The 18,355-nt window shown below is 46.2% G+C and overlaps 1 protein-coding gene across 1 annotated transcript in view; it reads right to left on the reverse strand.

Annotated features, from left to right (window-relative positions):
- Positions 1-11,077, reverse strand: part of LOC309598328 (E3 ubiquitin-protein ligase MIB2-like) — a 79,562-nt gene extending 68,485 nt beyond the window's left edge. Inside the window, 2 exon segments of the mRNA XM_082328786.1 lie at positions 10,415-10,548; positions 10,955-11,077. The gene's annotated coding sequence lies outside the window, so the exon portion shown is untranslated.
- Positions 11,078-18,355: the final 7,278 nt, after the last annotated feature.

The following is an 18,355-nucleotide window of genomic DNA, read 5'->3' on the forward strand; positions in this document are numbered from 1 at the left end:
TAAACCCATTCTTCTACGTGACCTTTTGCACATGGTATACAACGCAACGAGTAAGAGAATTAAGCTTTGGCATCCTCAGCACAACTCGGAGACGGGTAAAGAAGCTTATTTTAATTAGAAGAGGATCTAAAGAGTTTTACAGCCTATCTTCTCAGACCCCTCCCCATACAAATAGTGAATAAGCAGCACAGGAAGAACTACACAAAGGCTTGAGTTTATTAAATTAACTTGCAGCAGACTGGGAGTTAACTCACTTCTCAGCTATCTCTGTAGTCTTTCATTCTCTGAAACAGCGAAGGCAGAAGAAGTAATAGCAGCACAGAAGCAATAGCAACACAGTAAATTAACGTTGAGGAGATTCTTGCATTGAAAAGCAACAGAAAGCATTGAAAGGATTAGGAAAACAGGAGCCTAACTAACAGAGCCATAACAATCAATAGTTGCAAGTGGCAGTAACCAGATGAAATGAATGCAAACATTTACAGGGATCACTGAAATGAACGATGATCCTTTTGGATCAGTGCTGATTAGATCGGTGCTCATAAGGACTAAACAAGCAGAACAAAGGTATGCCAGGGACATTCCAGCTGTGAATTTTATTAGCAAATGAGTGGAATCGTGCTTCGGTATTTGATTCTCAACTCATCTCTCTCAGGGAAGAGGTAAACAGACCAAGCAGAGCACTGTGCATAAAGACACCATTCACTTGACATCAGCAAAATAACGGCAAGCCAATAAGCTCTGTCAAGACCAGCGTCACTTGCTTTATCCCTCCTTGATCCCGATGCAGAGCAGGCAAACCTCATAAAATGTTTACAGGCATCTAGCACAGACGGCCTGGAACAGAGCACGTCACCAACACTGCCTGCAACGGCAGAAATACAGAGCAATTTCACTGCAGCACAAGCAAGCAATCAGAACGATGTTGCTCATTCTTCAGGAGACAGTTCAACAACAAGACGCCAAAGGACACTGCTGGTGTTCTGCCGGCCTCGTTGTTCCTTGCAGTGGGATTCTACACAAGAGCAAAGGTCTGCAGTTCAAAGCAGGGGTCAAAAGGATCTGTTCCCAGCTAAAACAGGCAGCAGAGAGGCATCTGACTGCCAGGAGCAGCTTCTTCAACCATTCTGAATTATTAAGCTGCCAAAGTGGTTCCTAGTGACCCCAAGTATTTTATTTTAAGCCCTCACCATACACACACACACGCACCACATTTTAACTGCTTGCTTCCAAGGGAACTTCAGGGACACAGTGACATTAAAAAAAAGTCATACCAAGCAATTAAACATTTAAATTGATCAACTACCACTACTGCAAAGTTTCAAAATTTACTTTTGTATATCCTTGCACTAGGAACATCAACAGAGATCCACACAAGTTAGGTGTAATGGCTGAATTAAGTCAGCTCATACTGGCTTAAGAACTTCTGCTGTGGCTGGGTTTTAGCAGTACTGTTTTCTGCACTACTCCTGTGGGCATTTGCCCTCCAGAAATAAGGCTTGACAGGGTTTTCTCCCTTTCCTGACACAAGCAGTGTTTTTGTGAAACCAACACGAGTTGAGTAGCTAAATGCCTGGCCAATGCTTATCTACACAGTTAAGTATTGTTCCCTACCCCAGTTTCCCTACCTGCAAAACACAAATAAATACTTCTGTATTCTTTAATAATAGACAACAACTAGGATCAAACACCTCTGACCAGGGCTCAAAGCTGCTAAGTTAATTACCAAAGCTGGCATTCATGCCAATAAGCTCAAATTCAGACTTACCCTTCCCTTTTCTTTCTCCTCAGCAAACAGTAAGACCCCAGGACAGTACAGCAGCAGACAGATGCATGTGCTCTCACCAACAGGATGCAGTGTAATTTCTCTCAAGGATACACACAATTCCCACAAATACATTCACTATTAAATGAAAGTACACCAGAAAAGCAGCAAAACACACAGTAAATAATCCTTTTTGACTTACCACCACGTAAGGACCATCTGGCAGCTTTTGGCCCCTCCCGGCTCCCAGGTGAGGCCAGGAGCCCTCACTGCTGCCAGCTGGCTGTGGTGGCCCAGGTGTGCTGCCTCGTGCAATTTCAAACCCAGAGGAGGCCCCCGGCTCCCCGCACACCTGAACTCTCTGCACTCAATCTCCCATTTCTAGCAGGGGCCCCGTCTGCAGACTTTCGCCTATGCCATAGCATTTTAGTATCTCAACTTCAATTCACTCCAGTTCAATACCCAGCTCTACCACTCGCAAATCTCTCTCCTTGTCTACTCTGAGCTTTGGCTTTCTACGCAGTCCGTTTGTATTGGGCCCAGAAGTCCTCCCATTGAAATACATATTCTAATTCTCTCCCATTTCTTCAGAAACAAGTTTATCATCTACTCCTCAACTCAGGCAATCTCCTACTTTCAGCTAGCTTCCCTGCTACTCAAACTTGCCTTCTTAGCAGGCCTCTTCTAAGAAGCTCCCCGGTAATAATGCCTTCTATTACTTATACATAAAACTCCACTAAACGAAAAAAATAACTCTATTATAAGGGCTAATATTGAATTTTATCACATGATAAAGATTTTTTTGCTCTCAGAATAGCTGTTTCAATAAATTATTAATTCACAAACACTAGGCTTTAATACTACCTCATAACACAGCACTAGTACAAGTCCTCCTTCTTGAGGTGGAAAAACATGCAGTCAGGCCCATTTAGTTGTTTGTTGTTTTTCAGATCTCATTCCACAGCCCTTGCTCATACAAAGAGCAGCACTGTCAGATCAGGTCTTGTTTAGCCACTGAGACCAAAAGTCTAGTAAGGCCCCACTCTCCATTCTGGAGAAGGCAGTTTCCAAGGCTTGGTCTTTTGTGGCTAACGCAGCTAAAGAGCCCAGTCACATTGCAAATCCACAGGGCCCAATTACAGCACAGAAGACACAAACTCTTAGTTCCTAGCACTAGCAGATCTACTAAGGTAGAAGAGTGACACCATCTCAGCCACTATGTGACAAACTTAACCACTAGAAATTAGAGTAAACCCATGAAATTCTCCCCCCCAGCCTGCCAAAAGGATTTGCAGAATTAGCTGAAGTGAATAGCTTAATATTCCACTGCAAAGCCACAAGGTCTCAATGGTACTTATCTTCACTTTTCCTTGTGCAGTCAGGATTTCTGTTTAGTCTAAATTTTGCAAAATGGCATCACTGGCACAGAAGGGGAGAAAAGAGCAGATGATGTTTCTGTGGCTTAAATATCAATAGCAGATAAATGAAGCCATTCTACTGACAAATTACTCTCAGCAGAAAAAAATTAGAAATGGGGCAGCTGCCACTGTTAAAACCAATCAATCAAGAAAAAGCCTGCACGAGGTTAAACCATTTCCATGCCCCATACCTCACCTGCTCTCAAAGTATATTTAACTGTATTACATAAACAGAATAATGCAGGTGATTAATATGCTTTTGCTCAGGGATTAATATCTTGTCATTTCAGCTTCAGCGTATAAGTGCAGGCACACATCCTGAAATACTGGGACACAGAGTGAGGAAATGCTAAAAATAACTAGCCAGGCGCTATGCTTAAAGACGGTTCCATTGAGTGTGTTTTATCTCTACAATCAACACTTGTCCTTTACAAAAGCCAGTCCATTGATCTGTTTTGCCTAAACTGAATTTTACATTCAATTTACACTAATTGTATTCTAGCACTGAGTTGTTATGGTGAGAGGGGAACATTGCCTTCCCTTTCAAGTTGTAGGAGCAACACTTTCAGTGGTTATCATGCTGGCTTACTATCTACTCTTTCACCTTGTTAAAAGATGCAGGCCTAAAAGACGCACCAGCAAATTTATTAATATTCAATAACAGTAACCCTTCTAAGAAGCTTGACCCCAGCATTCTGGTTTCCTAAAAAATGGCAAACAATCTCAGAATAGATCCTAAAGATGGAAGAAGTTATAGAGAAGTCACGCATCTTACATTTTCGGGTTCATTATGTGCAAGTATGGCAGCACTAAGAGCTTCAGTGGACACAAAAGCCAACTGAGCCAGCTGCTGCATGAAACGCAGTCAAAGGTGGGCTCTGCTTAGCTAAGGAGGAGCACAGGAGATAACTGGACAAAAGCCAAGGTCCCCATTCAGAATTGTGACAGAGGAACACTCAGTGGTTCTTCTAAGACTGTCCATGGCAGGGCCAGAAGCACCAGATTACAATAATCCCAGTGGAGTGACTCAGTCTCAAGGCCATGCTGTCTTCATACTGTAAAAGACATCACCAGAAGAAGAAAACGCATCATAGCAAACAACAAAATGAAATGCACAGGCACCACCACTTGTCCCTTAGGGGGAAAGGCAGTACCTCTGTGTTTAACAGTTTGCATATACTGGATTATCATCTGGACTGCAGTGAGGATGCACTAGGAAAAAACTGGCTCCACAGCCCAAGAAGGTCAGCATCCCACATGCTTCCAAAGGGTGTGATGGTATTTAAAAAAACCCTGCAGGGTTATCTTCTATTTTCCTGGTTGCAAAATTTAAATTTCTTGGTTTTAAGCACAAACATTGGCGCTGAGAGTCCTTTGTTGTTATACCTGAATGCTGTGAAGTCCTCTGTACTTTTGAGGCTAAACAGACATAAAGGGCTGCCTACTTTCAGATCCAGGACGACCACAACTGAAGCCTCAGGTAGAAGACACTTCTCCTTAATTCTGATCACAGATGGGATTCAAAAAACCGCAGCTTCAATATGACTGAAGTCTCAAGAAATACACTAATCAGAGAACTTCTTCCAGTGGAGTGTGAAGGCATGCATGAAAAACTAGTAGTCTTCTAGAGCTATCAAATCAGAACCGAGTCAGCCTTGAACCTTCAATTCTCACTTTACTCAAGCTGCAACCCACCTGTGAGGACAACAGACACAGAAAAGTGAACCTGCTTCGAAAACCAAGCACTCATCTGCATAGCCTCAATCCAAACTGATTTTGTCACCAACTTCTATGGACCAAAAAGGGATTTTTGTCAGCGACGAGTAACTAAGTTAAACAGAAAGGGACAGTATCAGCCACGCGATCTACGAGGAGCAAAGATATAGCACAGTATTTTTAATGAATCAGCTCCGTGCTAACTGATGGACTAGACCCATGAAATAAACTGGATTGCACAGTAGGTCAATATTTGCTTTAAACCATACAAATGCAAACACAACCTTTGGGAAACACCACCAGTAAGCCAAAAATAAACAGCTGTCACAGGCTTCCAACAGCAGAAGTTGTGGTACACCACAGTGTACTGGTTTTGTCTGGCATAGAGTTAATTTTCTTCATAGTAGCTTGTATGGTGCTCTGTTTTGGACTTGTGACCAAAACAGTGTTGATAACACGCTGATGTTTTAGCTGTTGCTGAACACTGCTTGCACAGTATCAGAGCCTTTTCTGTTTCTCACGCTGCCCTGCCAGCGGGTAGGCTGGGGGGGGGGGGGACAAGAATTTGGGAGAGAACACAGCCAGGACAGCTGACCCCAACTGACCAAAGGGATATCCGATACGACATCGTGCTTGGCAATAAAAGCTGGGGGAAAGAAATATGAAGGGGAGATGTTTGGAGTAATGGTGTTTCCTTCCCAAGCAACTGTTATACCCAATGCAGTCCTGCTTTCTCAATTTTACCCTTCCAGTTCTCTTCCCTGTCCCACTGGGGTGGAAGTCAGCAAGCAGCTGTGTGGTGCTTAGCTGCCTACCAGTGTTAACCCATAACACACAGAAAGGTAGAATATCTTTTGCCAGGTCAGGGATGTTCAAAATTCAGATTTACAAGCCAACATCAGTCAAATCCTACAAAAGAACAAGTTCCCTCTACCAGCTTCTACTGAACACAAAAAATTCAGGCTTTAAATTGGTGAGATCACTGCTCATCTGCCCACTGGAGAATTAAGAGTGATTATAAGTGCAAGTTCACACTGGGCATCTAGTGGATCTCTCTTATTACATCCCGCAAGATAATTGCTCATGAGCCCGATGAAATTTCCTTCTGGCTTTTGATGAACTGTGTTCTCTCCAGGAGGGAGAAAAAACAGCTCCAGCCATTTGCTTTAATTGGACCTGACAGTTTGCAGATTGCTGCCTTAAGCCTTGAAAAGCTCAGTAGCACTTTTTCCTCAATAGCAGATTTCAGAGTTAAATTGACATTGCATTACAGTAAAAACAAACACACACATACACACACACACACACACACACCCCGCCCAAAAACACTGAATTAAGGTCTTTTTTACTTTACATAGGAAAAACAGGAGAATGATACTTTAACTTTCCCATACCCTCCATGGAAGATCCCTGTGGCATAAGGAAAACAAACAAAAACTCGTAAGCATTACACTGAGTGACTCCCCTCCCCACTCCTGCTGAGAATCACCATCGCTTTTCTGGCCATTGGCATTAAGAGGTCAGTGGTCAACCACCTGGTATCTCTTCCACTGGCTAGCAGGTCTTTTTGTGCCTGTTCAGAACACTGACAAAAGTCACAACATGAAAAAAAAAAAAAAAAATAGTGTAATTAAGTCAAATACAACCCATCCAGGGAAGCTAGAAAAGTCTCCATTACTTAAAGGACAAGCTCGATGTATCTATCAGGAATGGTTTCGGTGTAGTTTATCGTGCCTTGTGGAAATGGAGGGACTAAGTGGCCTCATCAAAATCCCTTCCAGACTTATTTTTGACCACCTAGAAATGGAGGACCACACAGAAACATATTCCAACAGTGAGAAATCTGTCTTGGCAACAGATTTCAACTGTGCTCTTACTTAGACTTTGCTGTAATATATTTCTCAGAGGCAAGACCATCTGGCCCAGAGCTGATGGTGTTGAGCCCTAGGTAAAGCTCAGGTCCGCATCTCTCTCACATCAGCTATCAACTCCTACTTACCATGACAATCTGGGTTAAATCACTTAAGAGTTCATAATCCTCCAATCTATTTATTGCCTTGTCTGTCCAGAAAGGCAGTAAGTTTCCCCACAAGTCCTTCAAAATCAGAAGATTAACATTACTGCAGGAGTAAAAAAATCAAGAGGAATTAACACTGAAATCCTGCTGGTAGACATGTGGTTGAATAGTGGGTTGGAGAAGACACAGTACTGTGGTTCTGTGATATGGCTGTTCACAGGTATTTAGACTCTGGTACCCTCAGCAGTGGTGACACAATAGGATTATAAATCAGCCGAGTTAGGAACATAACTTCCTCAACTTTTCAAAATTAGAAGTAGCTACTTCAGACTCTGGCACAGAGCAAGCTGGAGCATAAAACCTGCTGAATCTCTGATGAGCCTCGATAGCTCATCCTACCAACTTTCAGATTCCCCTTCAGGCTTTCAGAACGGTCAACATCGCACTCCTGTCAGTTTTCAGCCTGGAACTTGCCCTTTCTGTGCTCTGAAAGCAGATCAAAAGGTTTAAGTCTAATCTATCTTGACATGCCTTTGGCTAGAGAGACATCAGCTGCGTAGGAGCAGAATGAATTGAGTAGTTAGCTGTTGCTTTCCTCCCTGGTACTTAACAAAGGTTTGAGGGTCAGCACGTACACCAATTCACTTACAAGTTTGTACATTTTCGAAGTACAGATGTTATCTTTCAGCTCTGGATAGCTGAGTACTTTAAAGAATGCGAGAACACTTTACAGATGGGAAATATATGGAATTGGTGGCAGAGCCAAGAACAAAGATCACATATCCTAGCTCCAAGTTCTGTTCTCCACAGCCTGGCCCATGCTAGTCACAGGGGTGGGGGAAAGAAAGTATCAGCCTACGATCCAACATGCACCCTTGCATTCCTTGGAGTTACGTCAAGGAATGTGGATGGAGGTCTCGGATCAAGCCATTTACTGTCCTGCTAGCACACACGTAACTTCACAGATGCCATTTTCCACATACAGCCAGTCTAAATGCTAGAAGACTTGGTCTGTATTCTTGGAAATGTCAAACACCACTACAGCTCTTATTACAGAGGGAGCAGAAATATTTAGATTCTGTAAGTCTCCCAAGAAACAAGAGAGTCCACTTTCTCACTCTTTGCTTAAGGAGAGAAGAGTATCCAATGATCTCTCTCCAATCAGAGCTTCTAGTGAGAGCGTACTGAAAGTTGCATTGGGCTCCCTCCGAGCACACTGTATTACAACACCCTGGCCCCTCCATAAATGCCCTTGACAAGCCATGAATCAGAATCCTTGAAAAACAACTAGGACTCAAACAGTCTGCTCACAGGACTTTGCATTCTATTCCTGGATCCCTGGAAAACAGCAACTCGACATGAAAGGGCATGATCAGTACTGCTGCAAGTGGTATGGTCACATTCAGCATGACCCTGAACTCTGCCAGAGCCCAGGAGCAGTTCTGTATCGGAGATGATGAGCAAGGCAAACAGATTTGATGTGAACAGGCAGGCAGGGGCAACACGACCTAGGAGAGCCTAATTATCAAGTTGGAGAAAGCCTGCAACTTCAGCAAAACCATAGGCAACCAAGACCAGTCTCTGCGAGCAACCAGTACTAACGCCACACGAACGCAAGGCAAGAGATGAGCTTGTTTCCAAGATAACTGCCACAGCTCTGAACAGCCCATGGTGGTCACGTAGCCACACACTTGTTGATCAAGGTAGCTTAGAAAGCTGTGAACGTACCCCTTTCCAAGCAAAAGCAGGAGACAATTGCAACCACCTTACTTGTAGTACTTCCACAGTTTTTGCAACTTCCAAGACATTTGACAAAAGTTTTAGTGGAAAGAGGCTATGCATGGACTCCCAACTCTTCCAAACAATCCCAGCAGTGGATTAGCAACCATTGCAGACCAAAGCAGGAAAATAACAGATTCTTTATACGCTAATTTGGCACAGGATTTTCACAGTCACAGAGCTTCAAACATGCATTCAAAATAAATGTCAAAACATATGAAGCTATACAGCAATATCATAATAAGCAGAGAATTAAGCCAACCCAAATATCATACAATTATGAAGATTCTTCTCATGTCAGTGACTCAGGGAGGTATGCTGTGCAAAGGGAAAGGGGTGGGAAACATATTTACCTTTTTGACGCCTAAAAAGAGAATAATTATTCAAGAAAACAGAACCGTGGGAGGCTCTTAAATGACAACTAAGTAACTGTTCATTAATATGTTGCAGGCAGACTTGCCAGTCCTAAATGAACACCAGTCCTTCCACCACAGAAACAGACAGGATTAGTATGGAAAACAGGCATAAGGTACTGCAGATACATCAGTGACAGAGCTGGGACTGCAGTGTGAGCCGCCCGACACCCAACCTACTGCCCTGTTAGGTGGCAGCCTTAAGGAAGAACTTCCTGAAGGGAACCGTCATCCGCCCAACGGAAGTTAGCTGCTCCAGACACAAACCGAGACACCTGTAACTCAGAGCAGAAAGCAAAGCTCAAAGCAGGGCAAAGACTTCTCTCGCTCTGCCAAGGCTACTGAAGCTTTCTCTTTCCGATTTCTGTTATCAACATGACACCCAACATCATTCCAATCATAACAATGTGGGTAATGTGGGTTATTTACAGTAACTGCATCCCTTGACAATGCGCTCATCTATATCCTGAAACCATGGACAAAAAATTCAACAGGTAATCAAGTATGGAGGAAGGACCTAGAAGGATGAACAACTGCATTCTTCTTCATAGGAAGTAGTTTTAGGAAACCAAGAAACTGTTAAACAGAGGAGAAATAAGAATGGTATCCCATTTGAGCCAAATAAACTCCTCCTACAGCAACAGAAAAGTGCAGAATATGTAGTGAGGCTCGTAGCCAAAAAGAGAGAAGGTTGAGTAGTAAAGCCAAGCTCAAGTGACCTCCATGAAGGTGAGCCAGAGCTCACTTATTTCTAACTGAGGTAGAAATTAGAATTTGTTACATTCAGAAAGTAAGTTCTGGAGTCGAGTGTCTGCAGGGAAACCAGAACAAACATATGTACTGCTTCCAGTGCAGCTGTACCATCTTCTCTAGGTTTAAGTTTGGCTCCTGTTTTCATGACTCTCTCTCAGTTCAGGAAGATTGCAAATATCATAGAAACACAGGAGAGAAAAAGCCGCATGTGCTTCAGCTCTGAGTTATATTCAGCATATGGCACATGCTCCAGTGATACAAAATGCCCAGCAGGAATCACTGCCAATGTTTCAGCGCCCAGCTCTCAGCAAGTAAGGACCTACCTGCAGTACCTGTTTTGGAACAGGAAAACAGGGTGTATGTTTACATCCTTCAGGGCAGCCAGTGCTTGCCATCCACAAGAAAAGAAATAAAAATGGAGCCGGAGCAAGCAGACACACCACACTACGGACTCAACCCTGGCTAAACGTTGCAGAAAGAAAACCGGCCACATAGAGCAGACCTATTCCCGGCTTAGCCCAAGGAAGAAAAAGGGAAAAAAACAGGCTCATACCTGACAGAGCCGAGAGAGAGCAAAATTCAGGCAGCCCTTCAGAAAGCCGCTGTCTTTAGCCGAGGGCTGCGTTTGCTTCCTTCCCTCATTCATTCTCGGCGCAGGAGCCCGAGCAGCAGACCTCCTACGGCGGCCTAGGGAGAGAGGAGAGGAGACGAGAAGCAGCCCAGGTGGGCACCGCGGCTGCGGCCAGCGGCTGCCCGCCCACCCGAGACCCCCGCCGTACGAGAGACGACTCCGGCACCGGCCCCCGCCACCGCGGCGGCACCGGCGGGCCCAAGCCCGGCCGCAGCCCCCCCGGCGCGGGCGCCTCCCCACCGTCGCCAGCGGCAGCGCCGCGGCCGCCCTCCCCCTTCCCGCCCCCGGGGCCGCCCGGCGGCGACACCCAGAGACCCCCGCCGCCCGCGGGGCCGCCGGACCCCCGGGGCCCGCCGGGGGCCCCAGCGCCGCCCGGGCCGTGAGGTGGCCTCGCACCCGCGGCGGCGCCGCGCTGAGGCGCCGCTGCCCCGGCCCCGCTCCCTCCAAGGCGGCCCCTCTTACCCCCGGGGAAGCGGCCGAGGAGCCGGGCCGCGGCCGGCCGCCCCGCGGATGCTGCAGCGGCGCCGCTCGACCCCGCTCCCTCAGGGCCGCCCGCGCACCCCGCCCAGGCCGCTCGCAGCCCGGTGACAGCCGCCGGGGCATGCTGGGAGAGGTAGTTCTCGGCCCGCCCCGCTCGCCGCCCGCGGGGCGCCGACGACTACAAGTCCCGGGAGGCCGCGGGAGGCCCCCCACGGCCCCGGCCCCGGCCCGCGGGGCCTCCGGGAAGGGGGCGGTGCGGCCGCCCCGGCTGGCGCTGGGCTCCCCTGCGGGGGCTCCGGGGCGAGGCCCGGGGCGGGCGGCGGCGGCGGCGCCCCGCGCTTCGCCCGGGCACGGTTCCCGCCCTCCTGAGGCGGGACGGGGCGGCGGGTCCGGCCCGCCCGTGCTCTGCGTGCTCCGCGCTTCTGGTTCGCCTGGCGCCTTCGCGGTGTCGGCGATAATAAATATTTGGGACCGTGTCCTCTTTTCTCCGCGCCGGCAAAATGGCCATTGGAACCGGCGGCGGCGGCTGACCGTGAAAGGATGCGGGATCCGCGTCGGGACGCTCTTTTTTAAATATTTAAGTGGTGGATTTTGGGGGAGATTTTAGGATAACTTAGTCCACTGTAAGGGAGATTTGGGCATTCAGTGTAACTCCTTGTGAGGCGCCATGCGTCTTTGTTCAGCAGGTAGCCAGGAGGGCTTTGAAAGTCTCTTTTTTGCAAAATCACAGCTCAGATATTGCCTGCATGGGATCGTTGGTGGCTTAAGTGCCACCGTGCGTGAATCGGAATGCGCAAATCTAAAAGCATAAAGTATGACTCCTTCTGCGATGACTTTCTCTGCAAAGAGGCAGAGGCAACCTAGGAGTCGGTGTCGTCTCTCTGCTGGTGACACCGATGACACCGCTCACGTGGATCTCGTGTGTCTGGGGTAGGACATGCTCAACTCACTGTACCCCCGCTGAGGCCTGAGACGCCCCGTAAAGACTCTGTTTAAGCTTGCCAGTCCCGTTCCGTTGCTTGGTGGCACGTCAAGCATGGCTCTGTTGAAGCTAATGGGTTGGAATTTTACTTTAGATTTAGTCTTTGCTAATGTATACTGGCATAGTGGAACAAGGGCTAAAAGAGCAGCTTGCATTGATAGCGAAGAACAGCGTTCACAGCAATGAAACTGAGTAATACGTTTGTGCCAACCCAGGAGGCCTGCAGCGCGGTAGGACCACAGCACAGAACTTGCCAGCATAAGACCCTGCGCTCACAACAGGAATAGGGCAGCAAGGTCATCAAAAAATCACATGTGCCATTCTTTTCCCACTAGCCCATCAGGAATACTGTCTAAAGCCCTAAAACTCAAAAGGGGGAAACAAAGACACCAGGCAGCAGAGTCGCCGAGGGCTTATGAAGACTGAAGAGAGCAAAATTCTGAGACAAAGAGTGTCACGGCATAGTAGCAGTTACTTTTATGCTTACAGGGTACGAAGGACCTGTCCAAAAACAAGCTTGTCATTGCCACTTGATAAAAGCCAAGTAGGAGGACCCAGTGTCCCTTGCCCTCTGTGTTGCGTAAAAGTGATGTTGGCCAGGCCACTTAACACACGGGCCGGGGTGTTGTGAAAGTGTGAACGTGAGGAGGAGTGGATTTGACTGGGTTCGGACCAGAACTGCGGTGCGTTTTACCCTTTGGCCAGAAGATGGAGAATGAGTACTATTAAATATTTGGGAATGTGGTAAATGGATCTGATCCTGCACTGATGCTCCCTCCCTCAGCTTGCTTTTTAACAGGCAGATTTCTATATTAGTATAAACACAGAAACATAGATATTAGTTTATGTTACATATAGATATGTTAGTGTAAACACAGAAATACATTACAGACAGGTGAGTACAGCCAGCATCAATTGTCTGAAAAGGTCCATTCCCATTTAGAGTAGCTTCTTTTGTGCTCACTCAATAAATATCAAGATAACTTAGGCTTTACTTTTGCCAGTGCTTGTTATAAACGTGTGAACTTGCATGCCCAGACTCTAAGTTATGGCAGGTGCTTTTTTTCCAGCTAATTTTTCTTTTCAAAAAAAACAAAATTAGAAGACTGTGTTAGACTCTCTGTGAAGCCACTTTCTCAAGCAAACACAAAGTCATACAGCATCAGCAGCTTAGTCCGTGGCCAAGATAAAAACTTTATTGTGAGGAGATTTTGCCTTTGTTTGTATATAAACACTTTGGAGAGGTTGTATTTCGGTTGTGCTTAACACCAAAGATACTGCGAAGGGCAAACCTCTCTGGTGTGTAAAGAAGTGTGAGCTCCAATGAATATTTTCTAGTGGGGCAACACTTGTGGAAAGAAATGAGCCAACCTGGCACTTATATAGCCAGAGGCAGCCTGCAGGACACGGGGAGTTCTCCTTTTGAGGTTTACAACTGCAAGACAGACATAGTGCTGTATCGAAGAGAAGGAAGGCCTCGAGAGAACAAGCTAACTGCCCTCGTGCACAAGGCTGATACTGAGAAGAAGTAACCTGCTTTGTGTGCTTAGCGGGTAGGCCAAAAAGTAACGGGTCAAAATGCAGCAGTGAAAACTCAGGTTGGATGTTAGGGAAAACTTTCTAAGGCTAATGAAATGCTGCAGAAGACTAGCAAGGGGCTGTGCAATCTCTGCCTGAAGAGGCATTAGGAACTGGTTAGGCAAACACTGCTGAAATGACAGGGTGGAACAGGTACTGTTTGGTACAGGGCATGGTTTGGAGGGCCTCTTGAGACCTCTTCTGATCCTGTGGTGCTATGATTCTTTGATCCTACGTTTCTACAACATGCATCCTCTGGCATCTAGCAAACTGGAGTTCATCTCAGTCTCTTGCTCAGTGAGGACCTTATAACGCTTACTGCAACGGGCTGGAGTTGCATAGCTCTGGATATGGGAGGGAAACCTCTGCTCTTACATGGGCCTATCCTGGTTTTCCAAATATATTACTACGAATCTTTCTTTGCCCACTGGATGCCACTGTTAGACAGAAATATTCACAGACTTCTGCTGTAGGCACCTTCTCGATCAGGCACGGAAGGCCACCTCAGCCTGCATGGATTTAGCCCCATTAACCAGCCTTTTTGTACAAAGGAAGTCTCCTTAACATTCGGCAGCTTACTGACCTGGCACATGTGAACCTTGGGCCACGAAGGTAGATGCCCGTGGGATGGCAACACCAGCAGCAGAAATCTAGTGATGTTCTTTGAAGGTGATTGAACGGGACATGGAAAAAAAATATTGGCTGCTGAGGGGAAAACGTGTTGTCCAAAATGTGTCTTCAGGTCAAATATAGAAGGACACTTTCCCCAACAACTATGTCCTGCAGTGCATATCTTGCGTGCTTAATACAGGAATTTTTATGCGGAAAGACTGGTTCAGAGAATTCTCTCCTTAAAAGCAAAGCCTGGGAATGGCAGCTTTCCCTGCCTCACAGGTTGCAAATGTGCACTGATGTTATGATTACACCTTGTGGCACTGCCTTCAGAGGCAATGACCTGGACAGAACGGAAAGGATACGCGTGGCTTCCACTTTTTAGAGAAAACTGAACAGTATTTCTAGCTCAGCTGAGTCTCAGAACAAGCCAGAAAGTGACCTACATCCAACACAGCTTTGGGAATTAACTGTGGGGAAGTGCAGTTCCACATCTAGGTCTCTCCTCTGAAACAAATGGAACCGCAGCCTAATAGAATCCAAACCCAAGGGGAATTCCTCTTTAATCCTTTCCAACAATTTTCAGCACTGAAAAACAACTATCCTGATTTTTTAATCCACATTTCTTACTGGGAAAAAAATATGACTCCAAATTAATGCAAACCTTAGGGTTTGAATCCTTCAGATCCTAACAACCGAACCGTTTGCTGATGTCTTGAGCCAGTGGCCTCTCAGGAGCTGGTCTAAACAATGCGATATTTAAAATAAGCCAGGAGTTGTGGCAAAGCTACTATGACAATTGTATTACAGATGTACATGTTAAAAGGCCTGTGTCTATCTGGGGACATGATCTGTATCCAATAAACATAAAAGCAAATAAGGTAAGTGATAAATAATAGGCAAAGCGTGGGGCCAGCTTTGTGTGACCTACAGTGGTGTAAATCTGACAGCTTTTGAATTCGGTGGTTTTTCCTCTGAGCCATCGTATGTGTGTTTGCACAGTCTACTGCGTCACTTAGCTGACAATCCTTTGCCATCTTGCTTTTTGCAGCCCAGTCAGCGTGATAAAAAGTACTAGAGACAGCTTGGATCATCATACATCAATTTGAAATCTCAGGGGGAACTTTAAAACACTTGCTAGCAAATTTCTGCAAAGCATATGCTGAATGGAGCCTGCCATCAATAAGGCAAATGGCAAATAATTATAATGGTGTCATGTACTCAGCCCGGGGGCTGCAGCTGTGTACTCGTGCTGCCAGTGGTGTCCAGAGAAGCACTGTTCTCTGCTTCTGAATTTCATCCAGTTCCCTGGAGTCCTATAAGAAGGAGCCTCTGTCTCAGTTTCGTCTGTAAAATGAGATGAGGGGGATCTACCCTCTCATCCCATGCACTTCACTGCACCACATGCACTGCACTGCAGATCCTGCACCAAGAGGATCCGATCCCACTACACCGCTAAGAACGACTGTGTAAGAAGCGCTGCACTGGGTCACTGCGCTCCCCCTGCAAATGCATCAGCAACGTCAGCAAACAAGGCAGAGTGCTGTGTAGCCCTCCAGAAACCCTGGGTAGGCACGTGTAGCTTATTGTAGACATGGTCAGGTAAATTCCCAACATTTTTGTCATGTAATCCTGAGACCTGTTACCGTATGGATTCATAAAGGGCGTGCATGGCAGCAATGAGAAAGCGCACTGTCCTTGGAAGCTGCAGAAAATCGCAGCGCTGAGCTGTGCCGAAGTGTAGTCTTCCCGCATCTTTGTCCCGAGTGCGGTGTTAACGACCAACAAAGAGCAGGAACCAGTAATCATGGGTGCGTATAAGGAAAACCGAGTTTGGTGTTGCGTGGCAGTCTAGCGACAAGCGCTGAGGCTGGCTTGTACAAATCCAGCCTTGCTGTGTGGAGGATTAGCTCTTTTAGGGAAAAGTAAAGTCATTTTTACCCACCTCCATCCATTGCCATCTAATGAAATATAGTGAAAAATGGATCCAAACTAGAATCTCGTTACTAGTTACTGCTCATTTGAGGTCTTTTAATCCACCGTAGCTTCCTAAGAGAAACAGAGATCCCACTACTACTTGCTGTCTTGGCAGTTCCTCAGCCTGCTTCACTGTTTTAGTTTAATCTGGTTTTGGTTCTAAGTTTGCAGCCTATTTCAGGTACTTGTTTGGCTCCTGATGGATTCATAAAATTACTGCAGATGGATGGCTAAATATCTCTTAGTTGTGAACTGAAACCTTCCCAACCCTTGCCAATCCAAGTACAGTATGCATTTCTAGGTCTGAGATCTCCTTGATTCATGAATCTCTCTCCGGACAGAGTGATCTCCTGGTCCTGCAGGAATCCTGGTAGGAGAGGGGGAGTTGTGGAGGTACTGCGCATCTCACCCTGGGCCGCACGCTTTGATTCTTCTGAACGTGGGTATCCGAGAAGCCAGCTGTGCTCGGTGCCAGAGCACAGGGCAGCAGACTTGATATTCCTTCAGCGTCACTCCTTCAGAGAAGGCAGCCAGCTGATCTGGGGTGTGTGCACCAGCTGAACGTCTCTTGTTTGATGGTGCTATCACACATACAAATTATTTCCTTTTTTCCTTCTTTTCTCCTTCAATGTAGCCTAGCCTTATTCCAATTTTCAACTGTTACAGAGACACACATTTTAATGCAAAGACTGTTTGCACAGGCAACGTTTGAACAAGTACTTTACAGCCCTGTGTGACTCAAATAGCTAATGGATCAGGAAAATATTAGCAACCATTTACTTTTCATTTTTTTCTGAGCAGCCAGGGCTGTGATCAGCAGAGAGAGATGGCAGTGCACAGTGTGGTGTCGGTTGAGCTTTAGAAATTGCATCTGGAGAGCTGATGCCAAAGCACCCTGTAAAGGGTCTGCAAATGCCAGTGCTGACTAGGAACTAAGGCCAAGCAATTCCACCCCATGTCTAGGGCACGAGTCAAGAGTCTTGCACAAGAGGCTGCTCTAGACAATATCTGACAGGCTGCCTCCAATGCTGAGCATCACTGAAAACCAAGGAAGACTGGATCAATCTGTGTCATCCCCTCTGCTGGCTTTTGCTAAGTGTCCACGTAGTGCCAGGTGGAAAACTGGTGGAGTTCTGGGATGGCGGTGCCTAAAGCCCAGGGCTGAGTGGAGGAGGCTAATAGGGAAACTCTTAATGAATTGCCAATAGTGAGTTCCTCTTTCCCACCCTTCTGCAGAAGCACAGCTAGAGGCATGACAAAAAGCTGTATGAAAAAAAAAAAGGGAAAATTGCCATTCAATTATTTCATCTATTTCTAACTTTAGGGTGAGAGGATTTCAAAATCAGAAATGTCTTCTCAGCCTTCCCTCTTTAATATGGTTTATTTATTGTGCCGGATGAATACAGCATATGGAATTCTGCAAGGGAAGTCTGTCTATGCTGCTGTAATGGGCTAGCAATGGTGACAGCAGGCATCTTTGCTTCTTTATTATTTTAAAATTCTCAGTGCTATATTATGGGATGAATTTCTGCCACATCAGAATGCTAATGCTTGGGAAAGCCTGTGAGTGCAGCATCCTGCTGTATTAGTGTAGCCTTCAAAATCTCAAAGTGATCCCAAGTGTGACTGCAGTGAAATCAGTGGGATTACACCAGTGATGAATCTGGTCCTAGCCACAGAGTAGACAAGGAAACTAATCCTCCTTTTTTCTGCTTCTGCAATTATTTAAGCAACTCACTCATGTACCTGAGGTCAAGTTCTGTGTGGCTGTAAAGGAATGTTTGGCGTTGTGCTCCCTGCACCAAGGGGGAATTAGGTCCTTACGCCTCTCTGGCTGTACTTAGTACACCACATACACGATCTTTGTATGAAATAGTTCTCTTGGTGTAAATGTTGCCAGATCCTTTCTTAAAACTGTGTTAATTTTTAAAAGTAAACATGCACAAAGCAACCCCACCCTTCCAGTCCTTAACAAAGGCTGGGAGCCCTTGCAAGTCCAGGTTTAGAGATCTTTGCAAACGTTGGCTCATGCAGCCGCTGAAAACCCAGACCATGAAATCCTAGTGCCAGTGCAGACCCTGGGAGATTCATCAGAGGAGACGTTACATCTGTGCTATAGGACCATCTGAGTTTTCTAGGCTTTGAGGTAGGAGGCATTGTAATGCTGAACATTTGCCACTTCCCTCTTTCTCCTACCAGAAGAGCCCGTTCCCCGCTCCTGACTGTCCTTGCAG

This window comes from Platalea leucorodia, assembly GCF_965183815.1.
Source record: "Platalea leucorodia genome assembly, chromosome: 17".
In the NCBI taxonomy this organism is placed as follows: Eukaryota; Metazoa; Chordata; class Aves; order Pelecaniformes; family Threskiornithidae; genus Platalea; species Platalea leucorodia.